Source organism: Calypte anna, chromosome 2, assembly GCF_003957555.1.
Source record: "Calypte anna isolate BGI_N300 chromosome 2, bCalAnn1_v1.p, whole genome shotgun sequence".
NCBI lineage: Eukaryota > Metazoa > Chordata > Aves > Apodiformes > Trochilidae > Calypte > Calypte anna.
This window is the reverse complement of record NC_044245.1, coordinates 42,789,962-42,805,623: the sequence shown is the minus strand read 5'-3', so window position 1 is coordinate 42,805,623 and position 15,662 is coordinate 42,789,962. Positions and strand designations below refer to the sequence as shown.

The window sequence follows — 15,662 nt, the reverse complement described above, 5'->3', positions numbered from 1 at the left end:
TCCTCAGCCCTCTGATTTGAGGGCTTTTTTTTCTGTAAGACTTGATGTGGTATTTACTTGAATACCAGTAAAAAATAAGGTGGATAATTTTAGCTTCATAAATCCCCCTAATAAATCACTTCCCTATGGCCCTCCTTCTTAATCTACCTCTGTGGAGGCTACAACCCACCCCATAAATAGCTGATATGATATTTAAATACACACAAGAAAGTGAAAGTTTCAGAGAAAAAGAAGAAAGCATCTGGACGAAAACATCTGCAAATTTACTGACGAAGTTGCTATTCCCTGGTAGCCCTTCCATGACATGAGATTCCTTACTCAACCCTGCTGCTGCAGTTCATTTCTCTTCCCTTCCTTCCCACTGACAACAGCAAATCTGTTGAGTCAAATGCTGAGTCAAATATTTGGCAATCAGAATCTCTTCAAATAACTGAAGTGTAACCTGACTGTCAGCGAGAGAAAAGCAGTATCAGCCCAATAAACCAACTGCTGCTTAAAGCAGCTCCACTTAAAAAAACCTTCCCCGACTCATTATGTACTGCTCTGGATCCATGTGCAGATATTTGCAAAGCCAAGAAGAGAGTGCTTTTTCAGCTACTTTATACAGTATTTCAAGACATCAAGGGCATTGCAAGCAGCATCCTACAAGATGTGCTTCTTCACCTCTATACTTCTGCTAGCATTGCTGCTGATGGAGCCATCCCCCACAGAAGCCATCCAGCCATTACGAAAGCCCTGCAGTATTACCAAAGCACAGAGAGGGCTGCAGTAGGTACGAACTCTCCCACTTGCAAAGAATTCCCAAGTAAAAACATATGTTGTGCTGTCACACCCGTTATCCTGTAAGAGCAAGCTTCTTGTGATCTTGAAGAAAAGACAAGACTAAAATATCTATAAGCCATAGGCAGCAAGACTCATGGCAAGTATGGAGGGGTCAGAGATAGAGGACATACATCATCCCAGGCAGAACTTTCTTGCCACAGCTCATCCAGCTCCACCTTTTCCATGGCAGAACACATTTATAAATCTGTCCTGGAGGACAAAGAATGCACATAAATCAAGCAAGATCTAGAGAACTTTTTGAATAATAACTTGACTTTTTGATCTCTATGCTAAATATATATAATACGTATGTATGACTACTACAGAATTCATATGAAAGATTACAAATAGACAATATATTCCTCTTAAATTTACACCTGCATTAAAAGATCATTACGTGGGGGCTTTATAAATTTGAAGAAATTAAATTCAATAAGCTGCTAGCTTCTGAGTTTTAGTTTTATACATCTGACACAATTGTAACACAGCCAGAAGCCAAGAAGCTGCACAGCCATAATAAATGTGTGTGAAGCTGTCCCAGATAACTTTACAGGAGAAGGAAAGGGGAACACAACTCCATTTTCTATTAACTCTCAGGCCTCTGCAAAACACAAGTAGTAGCCTAAGCCATAAAGAACAAACAACAAGGAGCAAGGGAGCAAGGGTAAGAACAAATCATTAAAAAGTGATAAGCTCCAAAAGCCCTCACTTAGCTAAAGGCAGTAAAAATGCACATCCACAGGAAACCACCTCATATCTCCTCAAAATTATTCTGGTCATATAGTTTTAGTGCTGAGTAAGTGAGTGCCTCAGCACGACACGAGAGTTTCTGCTAAAAAGGACAATATTTCATCCATGTGCTTAGAGGTCTGATAACCTATTTTCCCAGTTATGTGTCTCCCTCCTTCTAAAAGAGGAAATTATGAAGGAAATTAATCTTTTTGCACATTTTTCATTTTCTAGCCCTCCTCCTCTTCCCTCCCTCCGTTCTTCCTATCCACTGTGAAAGGTAAATGGGAAAATATGATTGGTTCACAACAAAACTGAAACAAATTCACAAGAGCAGGAACAGTCTGAGCCTGGTTTGGCTCACACAGGTGAGCTTATGATATCGTGAGTCAGTGCAAAAAAAAAAAAGAGCAGATCATGAAACTGGTGTTACCCACTTTACTGGAATACGGCTTTTGGTCTACACAAGTATGGGTGAAAGGCTCATCTTCCTGGGGGAGCAAACACTGGAAACTAATCTTGTCAGTGCAAAGGCATTTCTATTCACAAACCATCAACATCCCACTCAGTTTACAACACAGGTGGCCAGCTCTGAGAGAGGAAACTCAACAGCAAACTAAGGCATAAAGCAATTCATGGCTAACTCATTTGCAGTTCATTAAAGGCCCATCAGTGACCACCTCATGCAATGGAATGTGGTCATCCTGTAACTACATTTGACTGTCTATTTGCCAGAAGCAAAAAGCAAAATTTCATCACATCCAGAAAGTCACGGATGATACAAAGCAGTGCTGTTCACAAGGACTGTAGCCCCTACAGCCAAACTAAGGAGGCTAATTCTGGCACAAAAGAAGGGATGGAGCCAGATGGTTTCAGAGTCCTTTAAGGCATTTGCAAGTGCCAAGGTATTCTACACAGACTGTGCTTAGATATTTCATTGGTCACCAATGGTCTGAAATTCACATACAGCTCAAAACTACACATGGGTTACTGAGCTTAAAGAAACTGAGGTCTAAGCTCTCAGGTCCCACCCTCAGAACAAAACACAGTGACACTTGTACACCACTGAATGGAAACTAACTGTCAAGAACAAGTGTTTTTCAGAGAACAGTATGCAGAAGTGGGTTCCAAAATATAATAGAGAAATTTTAGCTCATGGCATGGTTTTGAGAAGAATGTAATAGCAACACCTCAAACAGACTGGTTTTGAATATGGGAATGTCTGAGAAGGGACAGCTAAGCTTACTTTACAGTGCTAGCCACAAGACTTCATAAAGGAATCTTCTAAAAACTGTATGGTCTACTGATTACTGTATCAGAGAACTTAACCAGATGCATAAGAAAGATCTGTGTGCAAGCCCACTTCATACAAGAGATACATAGAGCATGATTAGGAAACTCAATTATAATTCCTAGGCTTCAGGCAAGCATGGTCCTAGCATCTATATAGCTCTTTGCTGAAGAAAGAGATGGTCCTCTGAAAGAGAAGTAGCCTATGACAAATTTACTCAAGAGCTTTCAATCAAGAACACAAATTCCAGAATTCAGCTCTTCTTTGCTCTTTGACCAACAAAGCAGCAGGCAGATCAGACGTCACAGGCACCTCTCCCTGCTAATTACATCACAGCAGTTTAAAACAGAGATTGTATCATACCCGCTGTCTCTCGAGCAAAAATACATGCATAATTACATTATTAAGGTAAAACCATAAAAAGTTGGAAAGAAAATTAACATCTGTCCTGGTTTGGGCCAGGATAAAGGTAATTTTCTGTCTTGTAATTTTGCTTTCAGCTATGTTTCTTGTAAGTAGCTGTACCTGCTGAAATTAACAGCAAGTTTCTCAGTCAGTGTCTGCTTCTGGGACTGATAATGCTCGATGTTTATAGTTACTGCTAGAGACTGGTGTGCAGAGAGAAGGACACTGCTCAGCTCTGAGGAACATTTTGCCATCCAGAAGGAGAAAAGGAGTAAAAAGATCACACCTGAAACCTCCCTTAGGGAGGAACGGACAAGATAAATGACCAAAACTGACCAGAGTAATCCATCCCATACACATCATACTCAGTATAAATTTGAGGGATCACGAGGGTCAAACCCCTTCCTTATTCCGCTTCTTCATCTGTCCCTGTTTTCTTCAGCATCCTGGGAGGACTCAATCTGTCCATCTGCCTCTGGTCCTGATCCGTACCAGCCCATATCTGTGTGTTCCTGCCTCCAGCTCCCAACTGCTGCTGACTCCAGGAGTTCAGCCTAGACTTTCCCAGGGCTGCCCTGCAGCCTCGGTGGGGACGTGAGAGCTACTGGGGGAAAGGAGGGAGGAACATGGTATCCATTTTCCTGTATATTTGCATGCGTTTAGTAATTTTTCCTATTTATCATTACTGTTTCATTAAAGTTGTGTAGTTTAGTTTCCAACCCGTAAGTCTCTCTCCCTTATTCTCTCTCCTTTCTTTATCAGGGAGGAGAGAGAGATTAATAGAGAACATTTGTTACTGGGTTTAATTGCCAGGCCAGTGTTAAACCGTGACAACATCATATACAAAGAAACCTTTTCAACCAAAAGACGTAACTTTTTATTGAGAATTACATTTTCTCAGTTGAACTTTGCAAAGGAAACTGGATGGTACAAAACCCACTTTTTCAGAAATAAAAGAAAACCCCTTCTGTTATCAAAGAAACTCTTACTCCTCTCATCTTTAATCATCATCTTTATATATGCCATCTCCATAGAAGAACCAAGCAATCCTTTCGTAACATCAGAATGCCCCTTGGCCCCCTTTTACACATGCACCATCTTCAGAAAACCCAGAAGCTGAAGAAGTGGCTCCTGGACACAATCCCACAGAGGAGTTCAGCTGGCAGTAATTACCTAGATCTCTGTTTCATCTTCAAATGGGAGAGTCAAAGGCCAAGACAGAGGACATTTCTGTATGTGTTTTGAAAGGAAAGTCAAAATATTTTACAATGTGAAAGGGAAACAACAGTTGCTTCAGATGTAGTAATTGTGTAGTACAGCCTCTGGTAGGTCTGATAAACCAAGCTTTGGGCCATAAAAAACAGCAAACAGCAATGAAAGCTGCAGGCAGGATGGGAAAAGTTAGTGAAAGTTTTCAGCTATTGGTGGAAAAACCTATAAGAGTTGAAGAGGTAAATTATTGAGCCCTTCACTTACAAAGCATTTCTTGAGTAAACTTCCAATGCCAAATAGCCAATTATACTGAAAACTCAGGTATGTCTCTTCTCAAACATAAAAGCAAACCAAAAAAATACAGAAGGCACAGGACTGAAATAAAGGAGAGGAACAAGTGGGAAACAAACAGAGAACTAAAGGACGACACACTTGGACAAAGGATGTACAACCAGCAGAAGAACATGCAACCTTTAAAGACTACTGCAGACAAAAAAAAAAAAAAAAAGACCAAACTGGGAGATTATATTTTTGATCCATGTTTACCAGTAAAACACCACAGAATTTCTAGTCATGAGGTTTAGACCTTACTGCACTACATGAAGTAAGCAAAATCAATTAAAACACAAGAAGTAGATGTGAGAATTGCACTGCCAGCTGCAATGCTGTAGGACCAGTTGGAAGTAATCCAGTGAAAATGAATGATGCTATAAAAACAGTGTGTCAGGAAAAATCAAACTCCATCTCTCCTTTAGCCTCAAGGATGCAAGAGAGATGACATCTAATTCAACTCCAAAAAAACCCACCCCACAATAAAAACATTTCCATCTGTAGATGCAAATGATGCTTCCCCTCCAAGTTTGAATGCAAGCTCAAATTCAGCAGGAAGGAGATGGATGGCTCCATACCACCCAGAGCACAAAGACAGCACCCAGAGCAGAGAATAGACTGCTTCCTCAGAAAGCACACGTGCCAACACATTAAAAGGAGCAAGAAATATGGCATGAAAACGAACTAAAGTTGAGGAAAGCAAAACAGAGCCAAAAAGAGTGCTTCCCCTAAAGAACAACCAGAATAAGAAGCAGATGAAGAAAAGACACTGCCAGAAAAAAAAAAAAACAAAAACCCACAACAATCCTCTAGCCACTTTTCCAAAAGGTTTATTTCTCAGGCTGGCAGAGCACAGTGTACAGAGCTTTGGTCCAAAGGCTTTTACACTGGGCAGGAGGGAAAGGGGTTGAATTGTAAACTACTGAGAATTTCCATGTATTTCCCTGATTTCAAGGGAGGAAAACTGATGCACTCCCTTGTAACATCCTCAGTTTCTTAATGCTTCAGCCCTTTTAGGCAGAATCACCACACTACTGTACCACCTACTACAGACAAAGTGTTCTTCTGCTTATAGTTACCTGACATGGGCAGTGAGAAGGGAGGAGGGGTAATGGACAGATGCCCTGCAAAGCAGCAAAAGCCAAACCATTACAGCAGTTCACATTGTGGAGTCAAGGAGGGTACATACAAAAGCAACACCAGCATTACTCACAGACTGCTCTTTCAGGTGACTGGAAAAGGCTCATTTTCCTTCTTGAAGCCACTAAACTAAATCAGTTGGGTTTTTTTGTAGCAAGGGCTTTGCTTACCTCCCCACAGCATGGTGCCAGGTAGATACACCGAACAGAATCAATGCTTATTCTTAGATTTAAGCACGTCCTTAATGCCTGGCTGGATCAGCACTTTCAGCCACACATCTTTGTGGGCCATGAATTTGTGTTCCTACACATCTTTCAACTTTCCAGGATATGTAATTTATCATTCTGCCTATGACAAAGGATGGAAACACCCTGCTCGTGTCTCTTGCTCTCACTACAGTGCAGAAAACAAAATACAGATTTCTCAACAGCAAAATGGAAGACACTGATATCCCTTTTCCCCTTCTAATAATTTAGCTTTAGCATACCATCACCAGGCTTGAGCCAGAAAATGGGAAACAAGACTCAAAGGGCGAGGAAAAAAAAGTGGAGGAAAAGTATAGAAACAAAAAAGTGTAGAAACAAACAATCCCATTTGCAGATCACATATGAAAAGAACATCTATATTAAATGTGATCTCAGATGAATTGACTAGGATAAATCCATGTGCCATTCCAGGTATTTCAGCCTAAGGAAGAGAAATATACATAACTCTGAGTTTAGGATGGGCTTAGTTTATCATCTTACATTTTACAGACACTATAAATACAAAATGTATAGCAGTGCATTTCTGTCTTAGAGAAACAGGATTTTAAACCAACTGATTTGAGTGCTCACTGATTTTAAAAGACAATAGCTCCGTATTCTTTAACATGTTTCTGAATTATATATGGGCTGTGTATCTCTCCAGACAAACAAACGCCAATAAATTACATTCTGTCTCTGGCCTGATGCTTCAAGTAATCTCCACCCTCCCACCTCCTCATAACATGAAATAAAGATGAAGCACCACATAACGTCAGTCACGCTGCAGATTCATTCAGCAGCTGCTTCTATCTGAAAAAATCAGAATTTATGTGTCAAGATCTTCATCAGTCTCCACTATCAGAAGTTGAAATTTTTGCTGCAATGGATTTTAACAACCCCGGAGAGGGTGCTGGCTGGTACATGCCCTACACAGCCAGCATTATGCTAGACTGCATCCAGCTCCCCTCACAAGTTTCTCCCAATGGTATTGCTCTTCTTCCTAACTGACCTTATCTTTTATGCCTGGACAAGTGATTTTGGCTGCATCTGTGAACTGGCATACCTTTAATAGACATTACAGTGTGCTCCATGACGTGGCTGCTCCTCAGCCACAAGCCTGCAGGAATGCTGCCCAGTACTAAGTCCACTGTGTGTGCTTGAGCACAAACATGCTGTTTCCAACCTGCTTCATTACCCTTTTCTCAGCAAGCTCACTCAGAGTTAATTTAATGCATATAAGGACTGAAGACCAGCCCTGCCTTCCTGCAGTGCTATCAAACAGATATCAAACAGTGTTACAGGCAGAAAATCTGGCCAGATTTCAACTATAGGCCTTCCTTCAAAGTCCACTTCTTCTGACAATAGCTGAGCTGATATTTGATCTGTACAGGAATAGTGCTTCATGCAACACAACCCACCATCACTGTGAGCAGCTGCTGAACCCCTCCACAGACCTTTGCAAACCCCACTCCATCCTCTGCAGTGGCACAGGAGCTGGATCACTTCCAGGTCTCCTTGTCTGATACTCACAAAGTACAGAATTGCAGAAGATGTGAGTACCAAACAGCAGTTGCTTTTTCTTATACTCAGGCTCTACCAGCTTGCTCAGCTTAACACATCTCTCTACAGATACAAAAGGGCACTCACACTGTGTAGTCAGGAAGCAACACCAGGAACTAGCACCAAGGAGACACAGAAATAAGTAAAGACAAATAAACTCTTCTGAGCTTCTTCCTCAGCAATCTGCAACTGGAGTCCCCTGATCTTGGGGACTGTCAGTTTCAGCTTCAAACCATTTGGAAAAGCCTTTTCTAAGGGCAACTTCCAACTTCATCAACCTTTAGGTGGAGGAGGCCCAGTAAACCCACTACAGCTTTCAGAGAGAGCTGAGGGAGAGACTGCATTGAGGACCACAACTGGATGTGCCTTTGTAGTGCAATCTCACCTCTCTTTACAAACAGGCTTCCTTCCAATCCATTTACAAGTACCTGTACTATGGTTATTACAAGTACTATAGAAACCAGGAACCTTTCAAGTTCAAACACAAATCACTTCTTTACTCCTCTGGCCAATTAAAAAATGAAGAATGATAACAAGTTGTGAAATTTATCTTGTCACCAGCCTAATTGCTGCTCAGGGCTTCAAATTATAGCAGAAAAACCAAACCAAAACAAAGAACAAAACTGAACTGTTTATAGCTTGTTTGGATTCTGGTTAACAAAGTACAGCATTATCTTTGTCAATGTGTCAGGAAATGTAATTGCACTGTGGACCTCTACGCAAAAAAAAACCCAAAAAACAAACCAAACCAAAAAACAAACCTGCTTTAATTAATTATTTGAGTACTAAACCAGCAAAAAAATAATTATTGTAGTTATTTCAGAGTTGATTATTTCTTTCATATATGTGATCTCTCTGCAAATCTTAGTACTAATTTACCACAAATCTTGGTTCATTTTACTACAGAATTATTTGGGTATTAGGATTTAGGATTAGGATACTGAGATACTACAGTTATTACAGAATTGTTTTGAGATTTCCTTTTTAAGGAGGGACTTAGGAAGGGTTGAGGAGAAAAGGGAGAAGGAAAGGCTGCAATTTGAAAAAGTATGAGTATCTACAGACAGAGAATTAAGGACAGAGAAAGTGTAAGTGAGGAACCCAATGTCAAAGAGAAAAAAATCAGACTGCCAAAACTAAGAGTGGACTACAAACCTTGCAAGTTTAATTACAGTAGCTTTAATGCACTCATAAACACCTGGTTAAAGTTCACTCCACCTTTCTTTACTAAAAACATCAACCATAGGTACATAGGAACAAAATCCCACCAATTAAAAGCAATCAGTGCTACACTTTAAAGCTAACACTGCACCCCTCTTCCTTCCCTAAGTTTCCAGCTTCCCATCTCGGGGCTGTCAGCAGTTGTCAGCACATCATATGAGAAACTCATCTGAACATACAATGTAACTTGACAGGCAATACATCAGAAAACCTAGATGTGACAACGGCAAATTCCACCAGATGGTCCTGGATCATATCCATCCATGAAAAAAAAAAAAAAAAAAAAAAAGTAGAAAAATCAAGAGGAAAAAAAATGATCACAGAAAAGCAGGAAAGGGAGAAAATAATTTGTGATGTGTACTGTTTCATCCTTTGTTCTATCCATGCTTAAAAGGGAGATACACAAGAGCTTTACCTCTTGTCCTCAGCGGCTCAATGTGTTATTAATATCAACATGTGTATTTCATCCTCCTACTCCAATAAAAGGCTTCTAAACAAAGATGGCACTTCATTAAAAGGCAGTATGTACTAGTAACAACAGTGCTTTCCAATTGAGAAAACTCTCTCAGTGACTCTGGAGCCTGGTCCTGGTCCAGCATCAACATGGTCTCCTGGTTGGCCCTGGGAGTAGCTGCCAAGTCAAAGCGTTTTCAAGACTCTTTGCCACTTACCCTCATTTGAGCCAGGACATAAACAGATCTCTTTTCAGCAATTCCACTTTTCAGTAAAGTCTCTTCTGAGTAACTGCACTTTCTGAAATTAGTAGCATTTTTCTTCAGTCAGTGTCTGCTTCTAGGGCAGATAATGCTCAATTTATAGTAATAGCTGCAGAATGCTACGCAAAACCAAGGTCACTACTTGGTTCTGCTGAACTTCTCATGTGCTGGAAATAAAAGGGAGGAAAAGGGGTTACACCTGCGATGCTTCTGTCATGGAGGAGCAGACCAGACAGGTGGCCCAAAACTGACAAAACGAAGTACGCCATCCCATATGTGTCACACTGAGAATAAAGCTGAGGGATCACAAGGGTCAAGCTCTTTTTGTCCACGGCCAGTGTCCTGGGAGAACTCTGTCTGTTCTTCTGCCCTTGATCCCAATCTGCGTGTTCCTGAATCCATGCATTCCTGCATCCAGCTCCCCTCTGCTGTTGACTCCAGGAGTCCAGTCCAGGACTTTCCCAGCACCTGCCCTCCAGCCTGTGTGGTGGGCGAATGTTACTGGGGACCACATAGTAGCTGTGTTTATATATTTGTATTTATATCAATGTTGTCTTTTTGATCATTATTATTTTACTAATGCTGTGCAATTTAGTTTCCATCTCATAAGTCTCTCTCCCTTATTCTCTTTCCCTTTCTGGGAAGGGAGAGGAGTTGATAGAGAGCATCTGTCACTGTTTAATCAGCATTAAGCCACCCTTTCCATCTCCCTGTTGCTCTTGCAGGCAGCACAGATTCTGTTTGGGTTCAGGCTGCCTGCAAAACTCAGCCTTTGCAATGGCTTCTGGAAGAGACATTGGATTGCCTTGTCCGCTGTCAACCACAGTCCTGGAAGAAAGCTGCAGCCTGCAGGTCACACACTGACTGGCTAGGCCTGACCTCAATGCAGCTACAAATGCCTATGATACACGTGAGCTCAAACCACTTTCCAGCAGGCAGAACCCGACCTGCTGATGATTCTGGCCTCAAGCCCCCACTAGACACAGTGCCAAGGCAGGCACAGGGTCAGGACTCTGTGCCACCCTCTGGGAAGTCAGCACAGTCCCATGGCACAAAGCACCAGGTTTACAGGCAGCTCTGGGGTTAATTCACTGCCAGGAAGGACACAAAGCTGCCACAGTTCTTCAGGTGAGCATCACCAGCCTGGCCACAGCAACAGCTCAGCTGGGACAAAAGTGACAGGCTGATGAAACATAAATCAAACTCTGCTGGCTGTCACTGCTCTCTGAAGACATTCAGGGACAACCATTCCTTCCTCCTGTTCTGCCTCTGCCTTCAATAGCTGTGTGCAGATGCAGAAGTCTTGCTCTGTGAAAAGTAACTCTGTGTAACTGGAAAAAAAAAATACCATGAATCCTTGTCATAATTATGCATGTTCTGAAGTGAAAGGCATTTAGTCAAGTATCTTTAAAATTGGTAAAGCAAGAAGGTATGAATCTGAATGCACAGAGGGAAGACAGTGAACATCAATATGATGTTATTTTGCCAAACATTTAACAGGACAAAATAATGCTTTTGGAAATCCCAGAGCTGCTTTGAATACAAAGGTGGGACTGTGGTAGAAAGCAGATTTACTTCCTACCAGTACACAAGCTGCACTCCACAGCTTAGTACTGAAGAAATCTCTCTTCGGGTCTCTGTGGCAACATCAGTTTCTATGAAGAAACTAGACTCAGCCTTTAAGAAAGGAATATTTATGTATATTACAAATTACTACTTTCCTTCCCCTAAGAAAAGTTCCTTCCATTACAATCCCTGCTTTGCTGTTAAATAGAGTGCACCCATTTCCTGAGTGAGAAACACCTGTGAGGAGAAATACACTCCAGTGCACTCACTGGTGGGCAATTGGGCTGCAGTCCCTACTTCAGAAACTGCAGCAGAGTGGACTGCCCCCAGTAATCACTAATGAAAAGGACTTTTTTAGCAATGGCTGATGGCTACTCCGTGGCTTCTGAAGAAGTATTTTACTGTCTCCATCCAATCCACTTCACAATTATCACCTTCAGCACAGAGAGAAAGCTACTTTTGCATCATGGACCTGAAAACAAAAAGCTTACAAAGAAGTCATTTCTCCACTCCTCCTCAAACATAAAGATGGAATATCCAACTGTTTAGTCTGCCTTTGTCATTTTAACATAAAAGAAAAAGTCAGAGACCTTTCCAAGTTTTGCTGGTGTGCACCACTGGGGTTTCTAAGACTGCAGAGGAACATAATTACATTAACAAATATTCTTGACTGGAACTGAAATGTTGTGACAGCACATAATAATATTTTAGAGATAAGAAAAATAGGCATTTAGCTCAAAATATATGTTCTGATTAAATGTAAAATGACACCACCTTTTTTTAAGGGAGTGCCTTTTTGGCATCTGAAAGTTCTATAAATACTAGCATAAGATTTTTCAAAACATCCCCTTTCTACAGAGAGAAAAATAAACAACTTACTATCTGTTTTCAGCAGAAATACCATGAAACACAATGCATAAAAATAATATGTATTTAATAAAATTGGTAAAATAACACCTCCCCCCATTTTGGTATTTGTCTCTCATTAGGAAAGCAAAAATATTCCAAATCAAAGTCCAAGAATCAGCTGTTTATTTATTTATAGGCACTTATATAGTTCTCATCACCATAGCAACCAGGAGCCATTTTTTTTCTTCTTGTTCAAGGGAAAAGTTGTAATTTTGAAATGTGATCTTTATATCTTTAGAGCAAATGGGCACTAACATCCTATGCTGCAAACACTTAGGCAGGTGCTTAGAGTACATGAATAGACCTAAGTCAAAGGCATGGTGAAAGAGAAAGAAAAAAAAGAAAGGAAAAAAGAAAAGAAACGAACAGAGTAGCAAGTGGGAAGGAGGGAAAGTGTAAAGGGCTTTCCTATGAAAATACATAGCACACGGGGTCCTATGGTAAGGCATGACCTCTCTGGTGCTTTTTCCTGTACTAGTGTGCAACTGGTTCATGGAGCACGGTTAAGTAATCAAGAGCATTGAAAAGTTCCAAATTTATGCAGAGGACACCAGTGAATATTCTTGAACAAGGATTCCTAAGAAATAGTAGCTTACAAATGAGACTGTAGAATGCTGACTCTCTTTTGATAGCAGAGAAGTTAGGTGCCTCATTTGACTGCTACTCTCTTCTTCCGATACTCCAGCAATTAGACAATATCAAATTCCCACAGAATTAATAGGCCTTTTTAAAAATGCCTTCAGCTCACAAAACATCAAAGAAATCTGTAAATTAGAACGGTGCTCCTGCATACACCATTATAGAATGAATTAGTAAGTATGTCATACAACTGCAGTTTCCCCATGATATTCCTGGTGTGCACAAACATGCAAGTACTTTTCATTCCTTCACAAAGAGATTGGAATTGTTTTCATAGCATTTTATCTGGTTGCTTCCAACCACCATATAGGTTACGCATGTGCACACACAATGTAGTACTGCAAATCCTTCTATAAGCTACTAATTTCTAATTGGGACTGAAAGAAAAAAAAAAGAGAGAGAGATCTTTGGCATGCAGTCACTTTTGTTATATAACACCTGACGATAAATATTTCCTCAAGACATGGGTATATGGAGCATTACCTTTCACAGAATGCCAGGGGTTGGAAGGGACCTCTAAAGATCATTGAGTCCAATCCCCTTGCCAGAGCAGAATTAAAACCAGAGCAGGTCACTCAGGAATGCATCCAGACAGGTCTTGGTATTTAGTTTGTATTAAACTCCTTCATAAACTAATACTAAAACAGTTAAATGAGGAATATTCAGCTGTTCCTAAACCAAACACATAAATGTTTACTCAAGACTGGTGGTTATTTTGTAGCTTTTTTTTTTTTTTTAATGCCTATTCTAAATAGGGCAAAAGCTGCATGTATGAGGACAGAAAGAATAGTGACAAACACCTTATCTGGAAAAGCACCATCAGGCACTGCTATCAGAGCAGACCAGCTTTTTTAAAGTGGACTGATGAAGCTATTTTTAAAGACACCTAATAACATCACAGAGGAGAATCTGATCTCTGCAAAGGTGAGCCGTGCAGCTTGATACTCCTGGGAGGCAGCTAATGAAACTGAAGCTTGTCAGGCATAGACTGCGTCCAGTAATTGGTGTTGAATACTCACAGTTTAAATTCCTCCATGCTGAGTTCAGTGCCCTGCTCACAGCTTGCTCCAAGCTCTGCTAGAGCTGAAGGCTGTCTAGCATGACCAAATGTGAGCAGCTGCCTTTACACTGCCTCTGCTACCAGGTCCAGTCTGTATGCTTGGAAGGCAAAGAAAGAAACCTACTTTCCTCCAGCAGCTCACACCTATAGTTCACTGCCAGGATGGAGAGACAATTGCAAGGGAGAAGAAGGCAGAGATGTCAAAGTAGACAGTGTGCTATAGAAGGAGAGGGGAACACATCCTGACACAGAAGGGAAGGGGAAAAAGTGAAGAATTAAAAGTAGAAGGAAGTGTTTCCCATGCCCCACTCACCCACCACCAACCACTGTTGTGCCAAATGTGTAAAGTCCTTTGGAAACAGGCACTGGCTTTCCCAGTTGCATGTCCAGCACAACACAGAAAGCATCACCCATTCTTCCTGAAACTCCACTTACCCTTACAAGTCCACTCCTCCTCAAGCTTTATGGACCAATAAACACATTCAAATTTTGCCTGCACAACTGAGAGCTTTTGAAGGATTCTAGCTCTGTGGCTACTGCTGTCCTTAGCAGAACTTTCTTTTTCATGATTTTCCTGCCTCCCACTACTTCCTAGAAAAATCCACTCCTTCACAGCTTAGATATGATGCAGCTGGAGAAACCATTTTAAGTAGAAAGCAAGTCCTCTGCTGAGAGAATTCACCTATGGCTGTTTATTTGAATAAAATGATAGTTTTACTAGTAGAGAATCTTTACACCTCTATGTTTTAACACACCTCCTAAAGACCTTGCTTTGGTAGAGCTCAATCCAGACATAAATCTGTCAAAAACTCTGGCATACAGTAACTAAATGTGGGCTGCTGTCAAAGGGAACTGTTTAAACCAGCAGTACTTACTGCAGACTTTAAACCAACAATTTTTAAAGGGATGAGAATAAGGGGAATGTGAATACCCAATTTACAGATGATTGAAACAAGCCTCAGTAAGTTCACAATGAGATGCAACTCAGGAGACTGGAAATTTAACTGGAAAAATATTTCCATATAGTCAATCTGTTTTGCACATTGCTTAACAGAGAATGGGCTCTAATGTTTTAGTCCTAAAACATTGACCATGTACTCAGAGTGCATGTTCATGCAACACTTCACAAGGGTTGGAGGCTGAACTCCAGCTCCAACAACTGCTAATTAAAGCACAAAAAGTGAGACTCCAAGTAAAACTGCCACCTCGCTATCATGAACCACTCAAAAAAGCGTTCCTGCAAGAAAGCAGAATGCAAAGCAAGCTTCCTATACCTCGTTCATGCATTTGGTATCTACCACATTTTTGAAAATAACATTGCAAAATAAGCAGCTGTCTTAAGATGATGCAGCTAGCACACATCATACTGGTTTGCAGAAGGACATCCCAGAGAATGAGAGCTCTTCTGGCTCTCAGCTAAGTCAAGGCTTGACTTGACAATCCAATCTATCACCTTGTTTTGAGATCACTATTAAAAGGTGCCATTACTGCTTTATTACCAAAGTCAACAGATTATCCTGAATCAGCAGTCACTGTTTAAAAGTCAGCATTTGTCAATAGTTACTCAACTATGGTGCTGGTGTGAAAACACCAATATGTTCCCTTGCCTTTACCAGTTGTTCAGATTGCAGTCGTTATTCTCATCAGAGATAAGTGAGCCTCTTTTTAATTTTTTTTCCTTTTTTTTTTTTTTTTGGAATCAAGGGGAAAGAAGCAGACCCGCAACCCTGACCTCAGAACATGTCTGAGCAACGCACCCGGAGCTGATATACGCAAGAGAAACTTTTCCACCATGCTTAGTCAGCACACGATAATTA

At 40.8% G+C, this 15,662-nt stretch overlaps 1 protein-coding gene across 2 annotated transcripts in view; it reads right to left on the bottom strand.

The window, feature by feature from the left end:
- The window catches only part of POMGNT2 (protein O-linked mannose N-acetylglucosaminyltransferase 2 (beta 1,4-)), a 32,471-nt gene that overhangs the window by 16,017 nt on the left and 792 nt on the right, over positions 1-15,662 (bottom strand). The window lies entirely within an intron of this gene.